Source organism: Gadus chalcogrammus, chromosome 15 (genome assembly GCF_026213295.1).
Source record: "Gadus chalcogrammus isolate NIFS_2021 chromosome 15, NIFS_Gcha_1.0, whole genome shotgun sequence".
Taxonomy (NCBI): Eukaryota; Metazoa; Chordata; class Actinopteri; order Gadiformes; family Gadidae; genus Gadus; species Gadus chalcogrammus.
Genome location: NC_079426.1, coordinates 20,345,820 through 20,367,653, shown reverse-complemented (window position 1 = coordinate 20,367,653; position 21,834 = coordinate 20,345,820).

The following is a 21,834-nucleotide window of genomic DNA, read 5'->3' as shown; positions in this document are numbered from 1 at the left end:
TTCTTGGACTTTTGACATCCGCGCAAGACACAGGCCTTAGAGAAGGGATAAGCAGGATGTTCTATGACATCAAAGAAGTCCACTGGGGTTGACCTCAGTGGACAGTTTACGCTCATATGGTTCAGAAGACACTGAGGAGCCGGGAAATCCAACTTCACACAATCTCACTCCACAGCGCTTTCTCTGCTCGTCAGTCTTCACCATTGGGGTTCCACCATAACTATATTTGAAGAAGATGGATACCCCTGATCAGTGTTGTGCCTGAACGCGTTCATTGAACGATAGTTCATGAACTCGTATTTTCGGCAAACGTGAACTGAACGTACTGTATTACTGCCTGATGAACGTTACTGTGAACTCGTTCATTCTGGTGTCTGTGAACAGCATGCTCACTCGGTTTAACTTCGTTCTATTGGGGGGTTATTTGTTCATCAACACGTCGGATGCGCGCACAGAATGAGAACATTTGTTTGATAGGTTGCCATGGTTATCTCAGTCTGGTTAATTTGCAGTTGTGGTGTTGTCAGCTTACTGTTACATCAAACTGTAATCAGAAATTGTGGTTATATGCTATAGACCAGTGGTTCTCAACCTTTTTCGAGCAAACGCCCCCCTGACCTTACTGACCACCCCCCCCCCCCCCCCCCCCAATAAAAAAATAAAAATAAACTAACAACCCCACTCACACTCGTGTTATATTGCTTAAAGTTGTCAGTTCATCGTTTTTCATTGATTTTGCATTGGTCACTAATAGCAATGAATGCCCTCTGAGTCGGTTTTGGTACAAAAAATATAGAAATATTCATGAATATTCATGACATGCAATTAAACTTCCAGATTGAGAGAGAGAGAGAGAGAGCGACTCCCGGCCGCCACGTCTCCCGTCGTGCCCCGGCCGCGGCACCCTGCGGCCCGGGCACCGTGACCTTGGGCACCGCGACCACTCCCGCGTCTCCCGCAACTCCCGCCATGCCCCTTGAATGAATGAATGAATGAATGGCCCGGGAACCATGGGCACCGCGGCCCGGGCAACGCAGACTCCAAGAAAACAGATTGCACGCAGAGGCCTAATAAGGCCTATATATTTTGTATTTGAAATGCAACAGTCTTTTCGTGGAGACTACGCTCAGAGCAGCTGGAACTGAACAAGAGGAAGGGGGAAAACGGGCTCAATGTTTTCCCTAGAATGGAGTTGCAGCAGCGGAGGTGAAATGTTATGTTTTTCGCACGCATTTTTTTTTTGTGCTCGCAAAGCGCAACCTGCCGGGAGGTTTCTATGTGTCTACTGGCAACCTACATACAGTACATTTGTGCACATTAATGAGCAGGGGAGATAAGGACAGATTGAACATATTACAAGTATAATCTTTAAAAACATTATTTACATTTATTTAACAAAAAATATTTATATCAACAACCACCCTATACATTAAAATCCCATAACCCAAATACTACAACAATCGAAAAGGTCTGTGCCTCAAACCAATGCATCTTCCCACTCCCTCCCCTCTCCCCATCACAAAGGTTGTAGTAGGAGCATAAACAGGCCATGCCTCTATTGAACAAGTTTTGGGGCTCTAGAGTCAATAATGGCGACGCTACTGAAAATGTTTCCAAAAAAAATGTATATTGACATTTTTGCTAAAAAGAAATTTCTTAGAAATAAGTAGAGATATATTTTACAAAACATAAGGTTGCAGTAAGACCATAAAGAGCCCATGCATATGGAAAACGTTTTAGGGATCTAGAGACAATAATGGCAACCAGGGGCGAGTCTAGGTTCTGACTTTTGGGGGGGCTCAACCCCAGGCAGCCACAGGGGTATATGAAGTATATAAAGTCCTGTGCAAGATTTTTTTTTTTCCACAACCTTTATTTTCTTAGTTACTATGCTGTCGTATGTCTAAGCCGATAGCTGGCAGTGTCAGCTAAATAATGCAGTTCTGAACCACTAAAGTGATGAAATGAAAAAGACTGTTTGGATGAAGGAATAATCAATGGTTGTGAACTCGAATAACAAAATTGAGGTATATTAAATTTCTTTTGTGTAAGTTTCACTCAAAAATTACCATATTTTCCTGAATATGTTACTGAAACACATTGCATGATGTCGCCTCACTTTCATGGACCCATACAATTTATAAATTGTATCAACATACATTTTTATAAAACTTCTGATGCAAAAAAATCAACAATTACAACATGTACTAGTCGGATACTATGAGAAACAGACCACTATTTCGGGAGCACTAAACTATGTTGTCTCACCTTCAGGGACCCATACATTTTTATAAAACTTCTGATGCCAAAAAATCTTGTTGTTCTGAAGCAAAAAAAAAGGGTGCTAATTTTCAGTTTAAAAATAACTGCTGGCATTATTTTATCAGCTGAGGGTGTTTTCATTGCCATAACAACGTGAGCTAATCAACAAGTACAACATGTTCTAGACCAGTGGTTCTCAATCATTTTGCTTTCATTCCCCCCCTAGGAGACAGACATTTTATCACGCCCTCTCTGAATTGAAATAGCCTACTATTGAGAACCTGCTAATATTTATTTATTTAGATTAATAAAATTAACGGAGATAACATCTGCAACAACTTAAAACTATTTCCAACTTCAGTTTATTAACTCAATTTGTAACATTTAAACAAGACTGCTAAGTCTGTGTGAATCTCAAAACAGAGAAACAAGAGCAAATGATTCACTGGGGTTTGCATTTAATTATAATATTTTTAAAAAGTAAACATTGGTCACTTGTCAGCTTCATCAGCTTATTCCCTTTCAAAAAAAATAATATATGTTGATCTTTCAAGCATGAATAAAGACACCAAGTCCCTCTGTCATGACTTTGTAAGATCAAAATTCTTGTAAAACTTCTGACCCTTGGTATTATGTTTATTTAAAATAAAATAAGTAACTTATTAAAATAAATAAATAAATGCATAAGACACTAAGTCCCCTCTGTCGCTCACGCCCCCCCTGACACCTTTAATCAGCTGAGGGCGTTTGCCTGAGTCTCATAGTATTAGAACATGTTGTTCTTGTTGATTAGCTCACATTGTTATGGCAATGAATACGCCCTCTAATGATAAACTAATGCCAGCATTTTTTTTCAACAGAAAATTATCACCCATATCAATATATATTTGATATTTTTCTGCTCCTTGCACCTAATCATGCTTATCATGCTACGCAGCATTACAAGGCTCTGCCGACTAAAACATGAAGCAATTCAAGAAGAGGCATATATAGAATCGTCTTGTGGTCAACTGTCATTTAATAGACATCTGACAGATTATGTCAAGGTTTTAAAATTATAGTATTATTATTACCAAGTCATGTTATAACACAGCTGGAAATTGTAGATTTTCTGATAAAGACTAGCTAGCCTCTTTGACAGACAAAACAGCAGAAACTATGTTAGGTGCGCTCGTGCTGCATTTTTGGTTTTGTCAAACAGGAGACGCCCAGCCAACTATCAGAGGTTAGAGATTCCTGAAGGAAGGTTGCGCTCGATTTCACTAGCCCATTTGAGCCTGTTCATTAGTGTACAACATTCATCCTCTCATTGCTTGTGTAAAAAAAACGGTAGAATATTAGATTTGAGGACGAAACGATAGGGTGGGCTAAGGCAAGTTTTTTTTCAAAAAGGTCTAGCTTCGCCACTGATGGCAACGCTATTGAAATTGTTCCTAAATAAAAAAATCTTAAAAAATATGAGATATATTTTTCAAAATTAAAGGTTGTAGTAGGACCATGAAGAGGCCATGCCTCTATGGAACAAGTTTTGGAGCCGACTGCTCGTAGAAGCCAATGCAATTCAGTTTTGTACTTTGCAGATGGTCCCTAAGCTCGCGGCTGAAAGCCGACTGCTCGTAGAAGCCAATGCAATTCACCGTTCGCTAAAGACGGCTCGTTTGGATAAACACAATGATGTAGCTGGTTCTCTGGGTTACTACACTCAATTGTGTCGCAACGATGTTTCACTGATGATCTATTGAACCGCAAACTCAGAATCTGCGGAAGTTCCTCCGTTAAGATGAAGCTCTCCTCTTCTCTAGTTAAAAAAAAGAGGTGCATATAGGGGTAACACTGGGGCTATGAAACAATTTTATTTATTTTTTTTGTTTATCAGTGTTACTATACAGATCATGACGATAGCTGATGTAACGGGAGTCTGGGCGTGTGCAGGACCGAGCCGCGCCGTAATATATATATATATATTTTTTTATTTTTTTATTATGTTTATTTTATTTATTTTTTTCACAATTTCTTGTTTTTTTTTAAACGATTTATGATGACTATATGCTCTGTAAGGTGACCTTGGGTGTCTTGAAAGGCGCCTCTAAATTAAATGTATTATTATTATTATTGTATTATCACTGTTCCACTGCACATAGACAGTCAAAAGTAGCTGAGACGGTAGAGGGGTAAGAAACCAATAAATGAAAATAGGCTATTTATTTCAGGTAGCCTATTTTTTCACAAATAAAAAAAAATAAAAAAGTTTAAAATCTCCCCCCAAAAATGGAATCACGTTCCCAGCGCCCCCCTAGGTTGTGCGAACGCCCCCCATGGGGCGGTATCGCTCCCCAGGGGGCGGTATCGCCCCCGTTGAGAAACCATGCTATAGACCCTATAGTGTCTGTGGTGTAAAGGCTGGGACGAATTAAAAATTATAAATATGTACACTTTATGTTGAAAGTATAGACCGTCCCGATTCCCATTGAAACGAATGGCACAGTGATTATTCTTCAAAACGAGATCTGTTAAATGCTGAAAAATGAATTAAACTGTAATCAGACAACACGGTTATATGCTATAGCCCCTAGAGTATCTGTGGTATAAAGGCTGAGACAAATTTCGAATTATAAATATGTACAATCCATAACGATAGCTCTCTGGCTCATAGCTCAGCGGACTATAATACCTCCTAGAATCATTGCTTGTTGGCCGGAAACGGAAAGGGGGGCTGTTTACGTTTGGTTGTAGTCTTTTCACTCGGTTCTTCGACTCAACAGCAGGGCTAGATCTGTGCGAAAAGACTACAACCAAATGTGAACACCCCCCCTTTCCGCTTCCGGCAAACGAGCAATGAGTCTATCAACCGAAATCAATGGGATTTACAAAATGCGCTAAATGTGCAATAAAACACGATAGAAACTGTATTTCGCTACGATGCTTGATTCAACCACTCTATTTCATCCTAGACAAACCATGAAGCGGGCTCAATGTTCAAAATACCGGAAAAAAATAATAGCTCACAGCAACATATTGAAAAAAGAACTATGAACTAGTTCATTTTTTGGAACTGGGAACTTAGTTAAAAATTTTGAATTATGAACGTTTAACTGAACTGCCGTAATTTTCGGACTATAAGCCGCGCCTTTTTTCCAATTTTTTCGGTTCTGCGGCTTGCATAATGGTGCGGCTAATCTATGGATTTTTACAGCTAACGGCCATTTTAGTATTCTCTGCGAACCGACTCGGATCTCGGATCTGACGCCACGCCCACACTTCAAGCGTAATACGAGTGATTGAAATTGCCATGTAAACCACCAAAGCGGTCCAAGCACAATGAAAACAGTTCATACTTCAAGTCACACTTGGCACAGCCATCTTGAATTCTGTCTCGGAATTTTGCTCGGTCACCACTGAGTTCAACCGAGATGGGGGAATCGCGTGTCTGTGCACGCAATGGCGTGCACAGACATTTTGGAGGGCAGGTGCTCAGTGAAAAAGAAGAGCACTTTGTGCCGTGTTACATCCCCTAAGTGGGCTAGGGCGGGGTAAGGGGAGTAACATAGTACCATGGCAAAAACAGTAGGAGTCATGTAGTCCAAGTTAAGGGTGTTTATTGCCAAACTCAAGCGCTTGTCTTCAGGGAGATCCACGGGCAAAAACAATAAACAAAACGTACCCTATCCCTGACTAGAAACAAAAGACAACTTTCTTAATTAAAGAAAAGTACAAACTAATCCTCCCTAGCAACACAGAACCAGGAGAAAACATAATGGCAGGCTTCCTGGCTCAACACGAAACAAAGACTAAAGGGGACAGGGATACCGGGCAGCAGGCGACAGCAGGCAACAGCAGATAGCGGCAGGACTCCAGGTGTGCACAGTCTACATGTGGAGCCGAGGGTCTCGAGCTAAAGGCAGCATACACAAAATCACGTTCGAACACATGGGAATGAAACATGCAGCATGTGGAACTGCCGGCTGCCTTTTATAGTAGTGTGAGATTTTTTTTTTTTAAAGTGTCATTTTGAAGTGAAGAGTGATCATTACCAATTTCTAAAGCAGCATCCTCCTCGGTGCCATGTCTTTAAAGATGTTGATGACCTCACTATGATTGATCTTGATATCTTTTTCTATAGCAAGCAGAAGAAGGTCAGAGAGCCGTTCTTCTCCACACAGACTTCTTAGTTTAGTTTTGATAATTTTCAGCTTTGAAAATTATCTCTCCACAGAAGCAGTTGTCACTGGCAATGTTGCATAGATTTTTGTCATCTTCACAAAGGCAGGAAAGATGAGCTGGCCACTGTTTTCCGTCAGTATGGCAAAGATTCTGTCTTCAGCTGGTCCTCCTCTTCTCCATAGAAATCACAGAGGATGTGGACAGCTTCCTTGGCTTCTGCGTTTGGCGTGCTTACCCAGTTGGCATGTACCGTTAAGGGGTGGAAGGACTGAATGATTCTAGCATTGGGACTTCCAGTGTTGAATCTCCTGTTTAGATCCTCAGTCAAAGTATCCAGAAAGGAGGCTTAGGGTGCAAACAATACACTCTAGACTCAATTCATTTATGTTGTGTGTGGGCAGCAGCTTTGAACTACTGCTGCAACGCGCCTCTGTTTGTGTCCGCTCTGCGCATTCACGTTGACAAAGGAAGAGAGGTGTGTGCGAGGAGAAGTGGGGGGGGGGGGCATATATATTGGGGCATTGTTATCACACGTTTTTAATTGTCGAGCCTTTATAGTTGATAATGTCTGCATGGGCCACATACACTGCTATAGCACCACCTTTGGTCTATCTGTGCACGCCACTGCGACGGATGGATAATAAAACGAACCTGAAAACCTGCTCCCGACCAGGTTTGGCTGCGTGCATAAGTCACCTTCGTGATACAGCGGCGATAAAAAACATCGACTTTCGTGGTCCAGCTAACCCAGTCTTTAAGCTCAACATGCCTCGCTAACCCTCTAATCGAGGTCCGGGGGTACTCCCCCAGAAAAATAAATGCGATTTCAATACCATTTCCTGCATTTCTACATACATTTAGGGACTACGGTAAGGTAACCAATACAAAATCCGGAAAATAAATAAGTAGAATTAAGACTAGAAAGACCACTTTTTAAAACTGGAAATCAAGAGAGAAACGTGTCTGTACACACTGCCAACTGGGCATTGAAACAGAAATACATTTCCTGTGTTCATGTTCCAAATATAAACACATAAGAGAGAGGTATTTCCAAAATGTTGAATACGTTTTTCCAGGATTCATGGCTTTAATAACAAAAAGCTTCCTTTTTTGTTTGGGGAAGATAAAAGTTTAAATGACTGCTCCTGCCACAATGACAGGCAAAAAGTTTGAGTGAGTGAGTGAGTGAGTGAGTGAGTGAGTGAGTGAGTGAGTGAGTGAGTGAGTGAGTGAGTGAGTGAGTGAGTGAGTGAGTGAGTGAGAGAGAGAGAGAAGCAGAGAGAGACATTGGGGGTGAGACAGAGGCACACACACACACACACACACACACACACACAATTAATAATCAACCAACTCACATGGCCTTTCTTTCTTTTCATCCCCTCTCGTAAGAAATACATTAAATTGAACTGCTGTTGGCGTTTCATTTTTATGAAAAACCCTGCGAAGCCTCTTCATTCAGTGAGCAATTTTTGAAGTGCGCATGCGTGGTGGAACACGTCCGAGACTCCGAGTCCACAGACACCAAAATGTAACTTACTATAGAACTGCGTAGGCAGGCTACCCGTGTCCGCTACTCGTCTTTGGCAATTTTTTATTATTTTAATCAGTAAATAACCTTTTTTTTATGATTTTTGCGGTTCAAGAAGTGGGGGGCACACAAACGGGATTTTGAAAAGAGCAGGGGACATGTCCCTCCCGTCCCCAGTGGAAATTACACCCATGCTTCCGGGTCAGATCCAGTTTTTGGTACATTCCCTTTCCGTTAGGATTTTGTCTTTGTAAATTTGTTTCAGAGTTTGTAAAAGTGTTTCAGAGTTTTTAAAATTGTTTCAGAGTTTTTAAAATTGTTTCAGAGTTTCTAAAATTGTTTCAGTTTGTAAAAGTGTTTTGAATTTTGTATATTTGTAAAAGTGTTTCAGTTTTTGTAATTTTGTTTTGCACTTACCAGCCACCATAGTTATTGTCTCCTCCCCTCTGCACCTCTTACGTCCCATAAAGAAAACTTTATAAGAGGGAACACGGGTCTGCTGACAAGCATATAACCGCTACCCCCCCCCCCCCCCCACATACACACATACACACTACCCAACGCAGTAACATATATTGACTCCCACACACAAACCCAGTGCAACTCAATTATGCAGTCATAATCTCCCTGTAATCTTGTTCTCCCACTTTCACAGAGGGCCTCTAATGATATTGAACTGTCACCATAGACAAAAGCCATGACACTTCAGTCACACACACACACATTGATGCTAATGGGGGCCACCTGGATCCTCCGCGTTTGAAGTCGCAGACGCAGATGTGCAGCCCCTATCATGCCATCGCTGGGCACTCTTAATTGAGTGAAAAAACATCTTAATACCATGCACTGCACTGTACGCACACACGATGGGATCCAGAATCCAACAACACAGGGTGGGTGTGTGTGTGTGTTGCCCTTACAATTGCTCTGCTCAAGATAACACAAAACGTTTGAAAGTGAAATACAAATCTAGACGAACATTTGCTTATGCACAATGTATTTGTACAATATTTGCATAACATTATATTATATATTGTATTTCATTTTTTAGCATTTTTTATTTTGTATATATTCTATTGCTTCTTCCTGCTTCCTTACTGCCAGCCTTACGTTATCTGCCACCATTCAGCTTTCCTTCTGGGAATTGAATGCTTTTTGAAAACTCTTATCTATTCCTTCGCTGTTATCATTCAGCATTTGTTTGGGGATCGTTCCTGGTTGTGTTTCCATTGATTTATTTTATCGTATTGTGTGCTTCGCCAGTAAAGGATATCACAGGATCAATGTGAATTGATTAAATCAAAACATACCTGAAAGTATATCAAAGTATTCAACCACCTCAACTGACTTTCAAGCGAGGACATGCATAGGAATTTTGAGGGACAATTTTGAGGGCCTCAAAGTGCCTGTGCCTGTGCCACTGTGAAGGACTGAGAAGGCTCCTTAACCCTGTACTTTTTAGCATGGTCCTCTCATCTCATATTTGGTGATCAGCGCTTGGAACAACCTGCCCTATGTGTCTCCTGGTCCACATTTTCCTCGTGTCTGGAGGCTTGTATTGTGGCTGCTTCTCATCTTAAATGTAATGTAATTATGAAAAATTGCCATTAATAGGCTAAAATATGAGTCTGATTAATTAATCAATTAGCCTACACAGTGTCATCTTTATCACAATGCAAAAAAGTCTCTGTCTCACCTGCTGTTGTGCTCCTCTTTGCTGCCTCCTTGAGTTGCCTCTCTCTCCTGAATCCGCCTCTTTTCAGTGGGCATTTCGGCTTCACTTAACAATAAAAAACAGTACCCCAAATAGTGATAAGATTTAGGCATTTAAGCATTTTAATTAAAGCTCAGTTTGCCTACCAAAAAAGTAGTTGCCTATGTGATAACGGGCTGCTTGTCTGCAAGCTAGCTAGCTGTCTGATTATTTAGGCTAAACGTTATGTGGCAAACTAAGCCTGGATTTATGAAGATTTTAATTAATTTCATAAAACTTGATGATGATTGTTTGTTATACATCTCAAACTAACCTTTTCGACAACGTCAAGGCAGTCATCTCACAAGACAACCGCGAAAATCTCCTAGGCAATAGGCAGGAATATCATGCAGGCTCAGGTGCCCGTCGCGTGCAGCGCTGCAGCTACGTTAACAGAGTTTGCTCTCTCCCTATTGACTTTCCCTCGCGGTGCCCGAATGGAAGTGAATGAGGCTACGTTTACTTTATGAATTGTTTCGAGTGGCGATTTCTTTTTATGTAGGCCGACATCAAATTCTGCATCCATTGTACGATTTAAATTGTTTTATTTATTTTTTCCTCGGAAGGGCAACGTGAGTCGAGGAGGGCATATGGGCAGTGGCCCGGGCAACCTGAGCAACCCCCCTGTGCACGTCCCTGCTTTCAAACATGCTTTGATCGAAGCATTGCATTGAATGGACGCTACATTTATGAGGTTGATGATAAAGTATGTTAGCGTACCCCTTTTCATTAAACCTTCTTTAAATTGTGTTTCTTCTTGTCGATCTATAGGATAATTGTAGGAAGCAACCAACATTTTATCTGTTCAATCAGATAAATGAGTTTGATAACGAACAGCAGCTGTTTCTGTTATATGCTTTCGATAAAAGGAACGGCTGGGAGGGAGGAAAGGATTACAATGAACCATTTTTCTCACCTCATCTGTCTGGGTCCATCAGGGTTGTTACCTGGGTCTGGTTCCGGTAGTTGGGCCTCACGAATCAGCAATTCAATCTCCCACATCACTGCGGCCACCACACAGGACGAAGGGAGGGTATTGTCACAGCTGTGAACAGACCCCTCAGAGGCAAACTGGCGGGAGAGAGCATCGGGCTTGACGTTCCTGGAACATGGGTGGTAGGTTAGAGTGAAGCTGAAGCGGTCGAAAAACAACGCCCACCGTTGGTCTGGTTCCGGTAGTTGGGCCTCACGAATCAGCAATTCAATCTCCCACATCACTGCGGCCACCACACAGGACGAAGGGAGGGTATTGTCACAGCTGTGAACAGACCCCTCAGAGGCAAACTGGCGGGAGAGAGCATCGGGCTTGACGTTCCTGGAACATGGGTGGTAGGTTAGAGTGAAGCTGAAGCGGTCGAAAAACAACGCCCACCGTTGGTCTGGTTCCGGTAGTTGGGCCTCACGAATCAGCAATTCAATCTCCCACATCACTGCGGCCACCACACAGGACGAAGGGAGGGTATTGTCACAGCTGTGAACAGATCCCTCAGAGGCAAACTGGCGGGAGATAGCATCGGGCTTGACGTTCCTGGAACATGGGTGGTAGGTTAGAGTGAAGCTGAAGCGGTCGAAAAACAACGCCCACCGGGCTTGACGGGAATTGAGGCGTCTAGCTGTTTGAAGGAAGGCAAGGTTCTTGTGGTCGGTCCAGACAATGAATGGGGGTTCAGCTCCCTCCAGCCAGTGCTGCCATTCCTCCCGGTTCCAGAATGCCTTGGGATGCATCAGAGATTACAGGGGGTGCACCAGTATGGTAGCCTTAACAGGCGCCTATAGGGGCCCATGACAGGTTAGAGCATCCATGCATTCCCCCCACATTCATAATAGGTTCCAGGTCATTTGAGGTCAAATATTGAATTTAACAATGTATCCATGGTCACTTTGTACAAATCAAAGGTTAAGATAATTCTAATTTATGAAATCTTCAATTGTACACCAACAATAATGTTGAGATAAACGATGCTGAACCCAAGAGCAGACGGAGACGATGATGAATTGAAGAAAAAGGGTTTATTGAATGAGACCGGGGAGCAGGTAGTGGATGAGGTAGCCGGGGGGAGAGCGAGGCAGGCGAGCTGGAGTGAGGGATCCGGATAACTGCAGGCAGAGGAAAACAGTTGGGCTGTGGTCAAAAAACAACGAGAGACGAGAGAGCGAGAGCGAGGTAACAAGAATTACAAGAGCAACCGCCGGACGGTGTAAGCTGGGTGATAGTCAATCAAACGGGGAGGGGGGGGGGGACGGGGACGGCTGGGGGGGAGAGAGAGCTGATGGAGACTGGCTTCAAACGAGAGACATGGAAGGTGGGGTGGACGTGCATGGCTGGAGGCAGCTTGAGTGTGACAGCTGAGGGGTTGATGACGGAAACAATAGGGAAAGGGCCAACAAAACGAGGGGTTAACTTCTTAGAGCCAGTTTGTAGAGGGAGATCCTTATAGGACAACCACACAACCCATCCGATAGGCAAGAGCGGGAGCCCGGTGGCGATCAGCAATGCGCCTGTTCTGCTCTGCGGAGTGCAGCAGAGCGGTGCGCGCGCCCTCCCACACCCTGCGGCAACGGCGGAGATGGCGCTGGACTGAGGGGACGGAGATGTCATCCTCCTGAGCAGGAAAGAAGGGTGGCTGGTACCCCAGGGAACATTCAAATGGGGACATGCCGGTGGCTGCACAGGACATGGAATTGTGGGCATACTCGATCCAAGAGAGATGGTCGCTCCACGCAGAGGGGTTGCGCGCAGCCACACAACGCAGCTCGGTTCCGAGTTCCTGATTAGCTCTCTCAGCCTGTCCATTAGTCTGCGGCTGGTACCCTGATGACAGGCTGACAGAGACCCCCAGCGCTCGGCAGAAGGCCTTCCACAATTCCGCTACACAGCCAGTGAAACCACCATCCGGCTTCCGACCCTCGCTGCAACTCACGGCTGGACAAGCTGACACCTGTCCAGGTGAACCCCTTGTCCACTGGGTCTGCAGCAAATCGGTCATCCTCTCGCCGGTCGCTCCTGAAGGAGGCCGTCAGGCGTTCGCAAGCTCTCTCTGCATCAGATGCCGCTGAACACATCACCAGCCAGCCAGCTGGTTAATTGGGGACCACTGGTTAATTGGCCCCATTCCATGTAATGCTTTAAAAACCAGTAGCAGTACTTTAAAATGTATTCTAAAATAAACTGGCAGCCAATGCAAGGACTTCAGTATAGGGGTGATATGCTCTCTTTTGCTGGTCTTTGTTAACACTCGTGCTGCAGCATTTTGAACTAATTTAAGTTGTTTAATGGTCTTTTTTGGGAGTCCTGTGAAGAGACCGTTGCAGTAGTCTAGCCGGCTTGAAATAAAAGCATGGACAAGCTTTTCCAGGTCAGACTGGGACATAAGGTCTCTCAGCTTGGCAATATTTTTCAGGTGATAAAAAGATGTCCTAGTTACAGCTCTCATATGATTGTCAAAGTTGAGGTCGCTATCGATTATGACTCCAAGGTTTCCGACCTTAGTCCTAACTTCAAACCCCTTTGCCCTAAAAAGTGTAGCCATTTTTGTCTTTTCCATCCTTCCTCCCAAATAAAATGACTTTAGTCTTCTCTTTGTTCAATTGTAAAAAGTTTTGTGACAACCAACTATTTATTTGGTCTAGGCAGTCACATAGTGAGCCAAGGGGATCCTTATCAGTGGGTGACAGGGCTAAATAAAGTTGTGTGTAGTGTGCGTAGCTGTGATATGAAACCTGAGTGTTCTTTATAATCTGACCCAGTGGGAGCATGTAGAGATTAAAAAGAAGTGGCCCCAGGATTGACCCTTTTGGGACACCTGACGCCAAGGGTGCTAGAGCTGAGGTGTAGTTACCAAGGGCAACAAAGAAAGTTCTCTCCTGCAGATAGGACTTCAGCCAATTGATTACTCTGCCTGAAAGTCCAACCCCATGTTCTAATTGGCGTAGGAGTATGCTATGATCAATTCAGATTCAGATTCAGATTCAGCTTTATTGGCCAGGTTTGCGAACAAACGAGGAATTTGACTTCGGTCCCTTAGCTCTCTATGTACAACACAACCTACACAACACACAACATTTAACCTATTGTTAATATCTAAAAAAGAGAAAAACAGAAAACAGTACAAAAAAATAAATTAAAAAATATAAATAAACGGAATAACAATACAATACAATAAATAATAATAATTATAATAATAAAATAGAGGGAGGGGGATAATTCTGAGCGTTCAACAGAGAGACTGCTTGGGGAAAGAAGCTGACTTTGTGTCTGCTGGTTTTGGCAAACAGTGCCCTGTATCGCCTGCCCGAGGGAAGGAGGTTGAACATTTTGTGACCAGGATGTGAGGGATCTAGGGCGATTCTTGTTGCCCTTTTCCTGACCATGGACTGGTACAGGTCCTCAATGGTGGGAAGGTCAGCTGCAATGATTTTCTCCGCAGCCCGTATTGTCCGTTGCAGTCTGGCCCTGTCCCGTTTAGTGGCTTACCCAAACCAGACATTGATCGAGGTGCAGATGACAGACTGGATGATGGCTGAGTAGAAGGTGGTCAGCAGCTCTTTAGGCAGATTCAACTTCCTTAGTTGTCGCAGGAAGTATAACCTCTGCTGGGCCTTTTTCTGGACAGAGTAAATGTGGGGACACCATTTTAGGTCCTGTGAAATGGTTGTACCTAGGAACCTAAAGGAATCGACAGTGGACACTGTGTCGTTCTGGATGGTGAGGGGGGGAGTGGGGGGGGACTTCTCCGAAAGTCCACTGTCATCTCCACAGTCTTGTTGTGGTTTAACACCAGGTGGTGCTGACTGCACCATTGGACCAGCTGTTCCACCTCCTGTCTAAAAGCAGACTCATCACCATCCTGGATCAAACCAATGACGGTGGTGTCATCTGCAAACTTCAGGAGTTTTTACGGACGGGTTCTTTGAGGTGCAGTCATTGGTGTAGATGGAGAAGAGCAGCGGGGAGAGGACACACCCCTGTGGGGCGCCAGTGCTGATGGACCGGGTTTTGGAAGAGATGCTCCCCAGTCTGACATGCTGCTGCCTGTCAATCAGGAAGCTGATGATCCACTGACAGGTGGTGACAGGCACTTCGAACTGGGTGAGCTTCTGATGAAGGATTTCAGGGACGATGGTGTTGAACGCCTAGCTGAAGTCCACAAACAGGATCCTGGTATACGTCCCTGGGTAGTCGAGGTGGTGCAGTATGTATTGCAGTCCCATGTTGACAGCATCATCCGCTGACCTGTTTTCCCTGTAGACAAACTGCAGGGGGTCCAGCAGGGGACCTATAATGTCCTTCAGGTGGCTCAACACCAGTCTCTCAAAGGATTTCATGACCACAGACGTCAGGGCGACAGGCCTGTAGTCATTTAGTCCTGTCCCTTTTGGGGACTGGGATGATGGTGGAGCATTTAAAGCAGGAGGGCACTTCACACAGCTCCAGGGACCAGTTAAAGATCTGCGTGAAGATTGGCGCCAGCTGTTCAGCACAGACTTGCAGACAAGAGGGGGACACACCATCAGGTCCTGGAGCCTTCTTGATCTTCTGCTTCTGAAAGAGCCGGCACACTTCCTTCTCGCAGATAGTTAGTGCAGGTGGGGGGAGGGGGATGGGTGATGAGGGAAAACCATTTGTGCGTGAGGGGTGTGACAATGGGTGCTCTTCAAACCTGCAGTAAAAGTCATTCAGGTCGTCTGCCAGTCTGGGATTTCCTGCAGGGTGGGGGGATGGTCTCTTGTAGTTTGTAATTTGTTGCAGGCCTTTCCAAACTGATGCAGGGTCATTCGCGGAGAGGCTATATCTTAGTTTCTCACTGTAGCTTATTTTGGCTACCTTGATCTCCTTTGTCAACTTGTTCCGGGCCTGCTTATATAGGTCCCGGTCCCCACTACTATGGGCCTCCTCTTTAGCTTGACGCAGCTTCCAAAGATTAGGAGTGAACCAAGGTTTGCTGTTGTTGTATGTGCAGAAGGTCTTGGTCTGCACACAGAGGTCCTCGCAAAAACGGATGTAAGATTTTACAGTGTCCGTGAGGTCGTTTAGGTCTGTAGCTGCAGCTTCAAAAATGCTCCAGTTGGTGCAGTCAAAGCAAGCCTGCAACTCCAGCTTTGATTCCCTTGTCCATTTTTTTAAAGTCTTTGCCACAGGTTTAGAAGTTTTTAGTTTCTGCCTGTAGGTTGGGATGAGATGAAGCAGACAGTGGTCGGAGAGTCCTAGAGCTGCCCGGGAAACAGCGCGATAGGCGTCCTTCAAGACTGTGTAACAGTGGTCCAGTGTGTTATTGTCTCTGGTGGGAATCTTGATATGCTGTCTGTATTTAGGGAGTTCCTGGTTGAGTTTGGCGTTGTTAAAATCCCCAATAATAATAACGAGAGAGTCCGGGTGTTTTTTCTCTATGTCCATTATCTGGTCGGCCAGCTGTTGCAGCACGTCTGCGACGCACGCTTGTGGTGGTATGTAAACACCAACCATAACAAATGAGGAGAACTCCCGCGGAGAATAGAAGGGTTTACAGTTTATGAAGAGAGACTCTAAGTGAGGGCTACACGTCTTTTCCAGCACTGTAACATCTGTACACCAACCAACGTTTAAGTAGAAGCAGAATTCCTCCGCCTTTCGTTTTCACCGAAAGCTCTGTGTTGCGGTCCGCCCGGATGAGTTGGAAACCGGGCAGCTGAAGTGCGCTTTCCGTGATGCGTTCACAGAGCCAGGTTTCGGTGAAACACAGGGCAGCGGATCTGTAAAAGTCCGAGTTGGTTTGATTGAGAAGCTACAGCTCATCCATCTTATTTACCAGGGACCGGACGTTTGCCAGGTGAATGGCTGGAAGCGAGGTGCGTAGTCCCCGCTTCCTTAATTTCACAAGCGCTCCTGCTCGTTTCCCCCGTCTGCGTCTCCGGCAGATTCCAAGGAGAACCGTTGCTCCTCCGACCAGGATTTCAATAAAACTTGCTGAGTTAGTGAAAACTGGAGAAAAAAATCCTGAAGAGGTATGCCGGATGATTAAGAGCTCCTCTCTGGAAAAGGTTGCTGGTGAAATACCACCGAAAACATAATAAACTGACAAAAACAAACAAAGTACTAGAGAGCGAAGTACCGAGGCTGCCATCCGCGGCGCCATGGCAACGATGTTGTATTGTATCAAATTGTATCAAAGGCTGCACTTAGGTCCAGTAATACAAGCACTGAAGTTTTACCAGAGTCTGAGTTGAGACGTATGTCATTCAGGACCTTTATAAGAGCTGTTTCAGTACTATGATTGGCCCTGAAGCCTGACTGAAACGGATCAAGGCAGCAATTTGCTGTTAAAAAATCATTCAACTGATTAAAAACCACTTTCTCAATAAGTTTCCCAATAAAGGGCAAGTTGGATACGGGTCGGTAGTTATTCAATACTGATGGGTCTAGGCTTTTCTTCTTGAGCAGGGGCTTTACAACAGCCATTTTCAGGGATTCAGGGAAAATTCCTGACTGAAGTGACAAGTTCACAATTTGGAGTACACTGTCCGATAGTAGATGAAAAATATTTTTAAAAAAGTTTGTAGGGATTGTGTCTAGACTGCAGGTGGAGGAGATGAGGCTTTTAAAGTTTTTTCTAGTGTATTAATGTCTATCAGACTGAACTCTGACATGAGGGGATTGTTATCCCTTAGGATGGCAAGTTCTGGACAATGAGCAAACTGTAATTGAGAACCAATGTTTGATCTGATGTTCTCAATTTTGCTTTTAAAAAATGAGGCAAATTCATCACATGACTTGCTTGAGAGCAGTTCTGAGGGCAGTTTGGAGGGAGGATCTGTTAGCTTTCCAACCATCAGGAATAATGTACGGGTATTATTTATGTTGTTGTTTATTAGATCTGAGAAATAAGATTGCCTAGCCTTACATACCTCAAAATTGTATTTGCGGAGATTCTCTTTATGGATCTGTAGGTTAACTTGAAGTTTATTTTACCTCCATTTTCTTTCACTTTTCCTACACTCTCTTCTCATGAGTTTAAGGGTTTGCTGGTAATTGACTTAAGTTTAAGAGGGGCAACATCATTCATGATGAATTCCATTTTTGCATTAAAAAGTTCCAATAGATCATTCACAGAATCACCAGAGGTGGGGAAATCTGGAGTTTGTATGAGAGCTTGTTCAAAGAGAGCTGCTGTGTTTTCATTTATGATCCTCCTTCCAGTCATTATACAGCTACTCTGAATACAGGGGGACATAGATATATCAGAAAATAAACAGAAATGGTCAGATAGGGCTAAATCTTTGATTGTCACTGAGACACTGAGACCCTTTGTGATGATAAGGTCAAGAGTGTGACCATGGGAGTGTGTGGGGCCTTGGACATGCTGGGTAAGACTGAAAGTGTCCAATAGAGCAAGGAAATCTTTGGTGTATATGTTGTCTGATTTGTCCATATGCAAATTGAAATCTCCTGAGATGATTAGACAGTCAAATTCAACACATATGATTGACAGGAGATCACTAAATTCATCTATAAAAGCTCTTTCAGACTGTTTGGGGGGTCTATAGATGGTCACCGTAAGAATCCGAGGGGAACCCTTAATTAGGACACACATATACTCAAATGATGAAAATTTACCATGACATAATTGTTTACATTGAAACAAAGTTTTGAATATTGTGGCTAAACCTCCCCCCTTCTTTGATTCTCTAAAAGACGACAGAAAATCGAAGTTAGGAGGAGCGGACTCAATGAGGGTGACAGCACTATTTGCTTCATTTAGCCATGTTTCAGTTAATAGCAGGAAATCAAGGTCATGTGTGGAGATGAGATCATTTATCAGAAATGACTTATTTGCAAGTGATCTAACATTCAAGAGAGCTAGCTTCACAGTGCGAGCCGGGGCCGACTCTTGTGAGTTATTTTGCAGCTGAAGTGATGTGGAGAGCAGGTTTGAGAGATTCACTTTGCGAGCTGTGCGCATCATAGTCCTTCGGTGTCCGATCATCACAGGGATGTTCGACGATAAGGGAACGTGTCTCTGAGCGAAACGGTGGGAGGCGCTAGCGGCAAAGGTTTGGGACAGTAGGGGACGGTGGAGGCTGCAGGCTGCGGTGGCTGCAGGCTGCGGTGGGGTCGCCGACTCCATCGGAAATGGCTGGGTGGCCGACGGAGGTAGTCATTCTCGGAGACGGACATGGTGATGGTGTGTCGCTGTGTAGCGACAGTTTGCCGCTAACACGCTTGAGCCCTTTGCGCTTGGATGCAAACCATCCCTCGAGTAGGGTGACTCTCTATTCCAAAATGCATCGAAATTGTCAATAAATCCCACGTTGTTTCCCCAGCAAGTGGCCCACAGCCAAGTGTTTAAGCTTAAAAGTCTACTAAAACGTTCGTCGCCGTGTCCTAGTAGAGGAATTGGCCCAGAGATAAAAACAGTTTTGCCACACTGCCTAAGGAAGCCAATGAGAGCATTAAAATCATTTTTCATGGGCTCTGATTTACAACGGGCAGAGTCATTTGACCCGACATGGACAATAATCCTAGTGATTGAAGATGAAGAGAAGAGAAGGCAGCATTTCCAGGAGCTTAACCAGGACATCAGTTACCAAGGCGCCTGGCAAACAACGCGTGATAACGTTCACAAAGCGCAGATGCCTGGTAATAGAGTCGCCGATTATGAGGGTAGTTGGAGGAAACGGTGTCGGCTGAAAGCCCTCACCTGAAGAAGAGAGCCCACTGCCCCCATCCGACGAGGCACCCGACAGAGAAGGCACGGCCAGCTGCTGGGTGGAGGACTCCCCACACCGAACACCAGTTGATCCCGATTGAGGAGGACCCCGGCTGGGGTCTCTGGCTGGCTGGCTGGTGATGTGTTCAGCGGCATCTGATACAGAGAGAGCTTGCGAACGACGGCCTCCTTCAGGAGCGACCGGCGAGAGGATGACCGATTTGCTGCAGACCCAGTGGAAAAGGGGTTCACACTGGCACCTGGACAGGTGTCAGCTTGTCCAGCCGTGAGTTGCAGCGAGGGTCGGAAGCCGGGTGGTGGTTTCACTGGCTGTGTAGCGGATTTTGAAGTCGCTCGATCCAGGGTGGGCAGTGGAGGGGCATTCATCGTTGCAACGGCACTCGATGTGCCCGGCTGAGTTGATGGAGGCGAGGCGTCGTCAGCTGATGGTGAGTCGAGGCCAGTGGAGGAGCCGACGTCCGCGGATCTGCACTCGACTGATGGAGGGCCAGGCCGGAAAGGTCACCATCCGTGGAGCCAACAGCCCGGGAAGAGGACGGCGCCGGAGGATCATCAATAGGTAGCGGTGCAAAGCGGTTTAAGGTTTCCAGGCTAGGTGGTGATGCCTCACTAGCCTCCGCTAATTTCCTTGGATGCCCACGTATGTGCGGTGGGGAACAGGACTGGGAATAGTTGGCGGGATCCCAGTGTACCGTGTCCTGCATGCTAGCAGTGAAGGATGCCAGCCGCTTGGATTGCCTGGCAGCTACATCCATGAGGCCGGACAGGAGAGCTTATTTTTGTGTGTCAGTGAGTTTTTGAATTTCATTTTTTAGATGGATTATTGTCTTTGTAGCTTGGTTGAGTAATGAGTCCTCAGAGGTTGTTGCCATGCTATTTATCCTTCTGGGAAATCTGATTTAGCCATTAAAATCTAATAAATTCCAGGCGACAGAGGGAAGGTGGAGCGAGCAGCTGCTGTCAGAGAGAGAGAGGTTGTCTTTCTCCCTCTATAGAGGGAGAAAGACCAGTCACAAAATCAAGGCCAATGTGAGACCAGGGCCGACCAGGAACAGGAAGGGGGCGTAACAGACCAGCAGGAGGTTGATGGGAGGACTTGGCCCAAGCGCAAACCATGCAGGCAAGCACGATAGCCAAACAATTGAGGTTAGATATGCGCTTTGCGGTTGAATGACCTCCACTCTAATGTGAATGAAACATATGTAGTGGGGCGCAGAGGCGGAGTGGCCGTCGGGACGATCGGGAGATTTCCCGGTCGGCCGGCCGGCCAGCGAGTTCAGGTGGGCCGGCCCACAATTGTGTAGCGGCCTGCGAAGTCAGTTGGACCGGCCCACAGTTGTGAGCGGCCGCGAGGCGTCTGCAAGCCGGCCCTGAGCATAATTTATTCCCCGTCAAGACGCTGTGAAAATCCCTGAAATAAACAATATATGTCTCGAAAACATCCAACCAATATTTATACCACTTGCTTACTCTCTATGTCTCATTCATGTTTTTTTTTTTTATATAATTTTCACAAAAGTCACTTTGTGTCAACAAGAGACTGACTCCACCGACTATCAATTGCAAGTTAAAACAGCCGACGACTTGAGTGCAGAAAACACAAAAGACCTCGCCACAGCACCAGCAAATCTTAAGCAATAAATATTGTGTCTTACCTTTATTTATGTGGCAGTGGTCTGCAGATGTATCCCGTGGTGTAGCCTACCACATCCATTTAGTTAAACAGGTTATCGTTCTGATACTGTCCATGGTAGGCCTACTAGCAACCTGCTCTGGTGTTTCAGAGCAGGTTAAATGTATTCAGGCTAAAATGACTTGATTGTCTGATGCCTCATCATCCCTGCCAAAGAGTATTGGTATTATTAGTAATTGCTACTTGCCAAATCGAAAAAATAACTTCACACAGTGTGTCTTTTTCCAATGTATTTGTTATCATTCGTAGCGTTGATCAGTAGAGAAATAATTCGCCATAGTCGTTGAAGTCGCTTAGCAACCGAATACGAATGTAGTCAACAGCATTGAGAAGAGCCGTGTAATAAGTACGGGATAATGTATAGAATGCCGGTCATTATCGGGAAAATAAGCCCCGACAGGGCGAACAGGACAGCGACACGCAGCGAAGGTGTCTTGCTTCCCACTGAAGGGGCTTAAAGGAGCATTTCACCGGTGGAGGCAAGGCAAGGCAAGGCAAGGCAACCTTTTAGGCAGGTAGGTAAAGAATCAAGGCAACAGGTGGATGGCTTTAGTTGTGTAATAGTTTCCACAAGAGTTTTAGAGTCTATAACATTAAAGCATGCCATCCCTACCACATTACTTTTGCCTGAACAGGGTGGTAGTCCAACATTTTTGTTTGAAGTGGAGATATTGATGGCGTGTCTGATGCCTCCAATTTTATCAGTATAAAAAGCTGCAAACTCATTGCA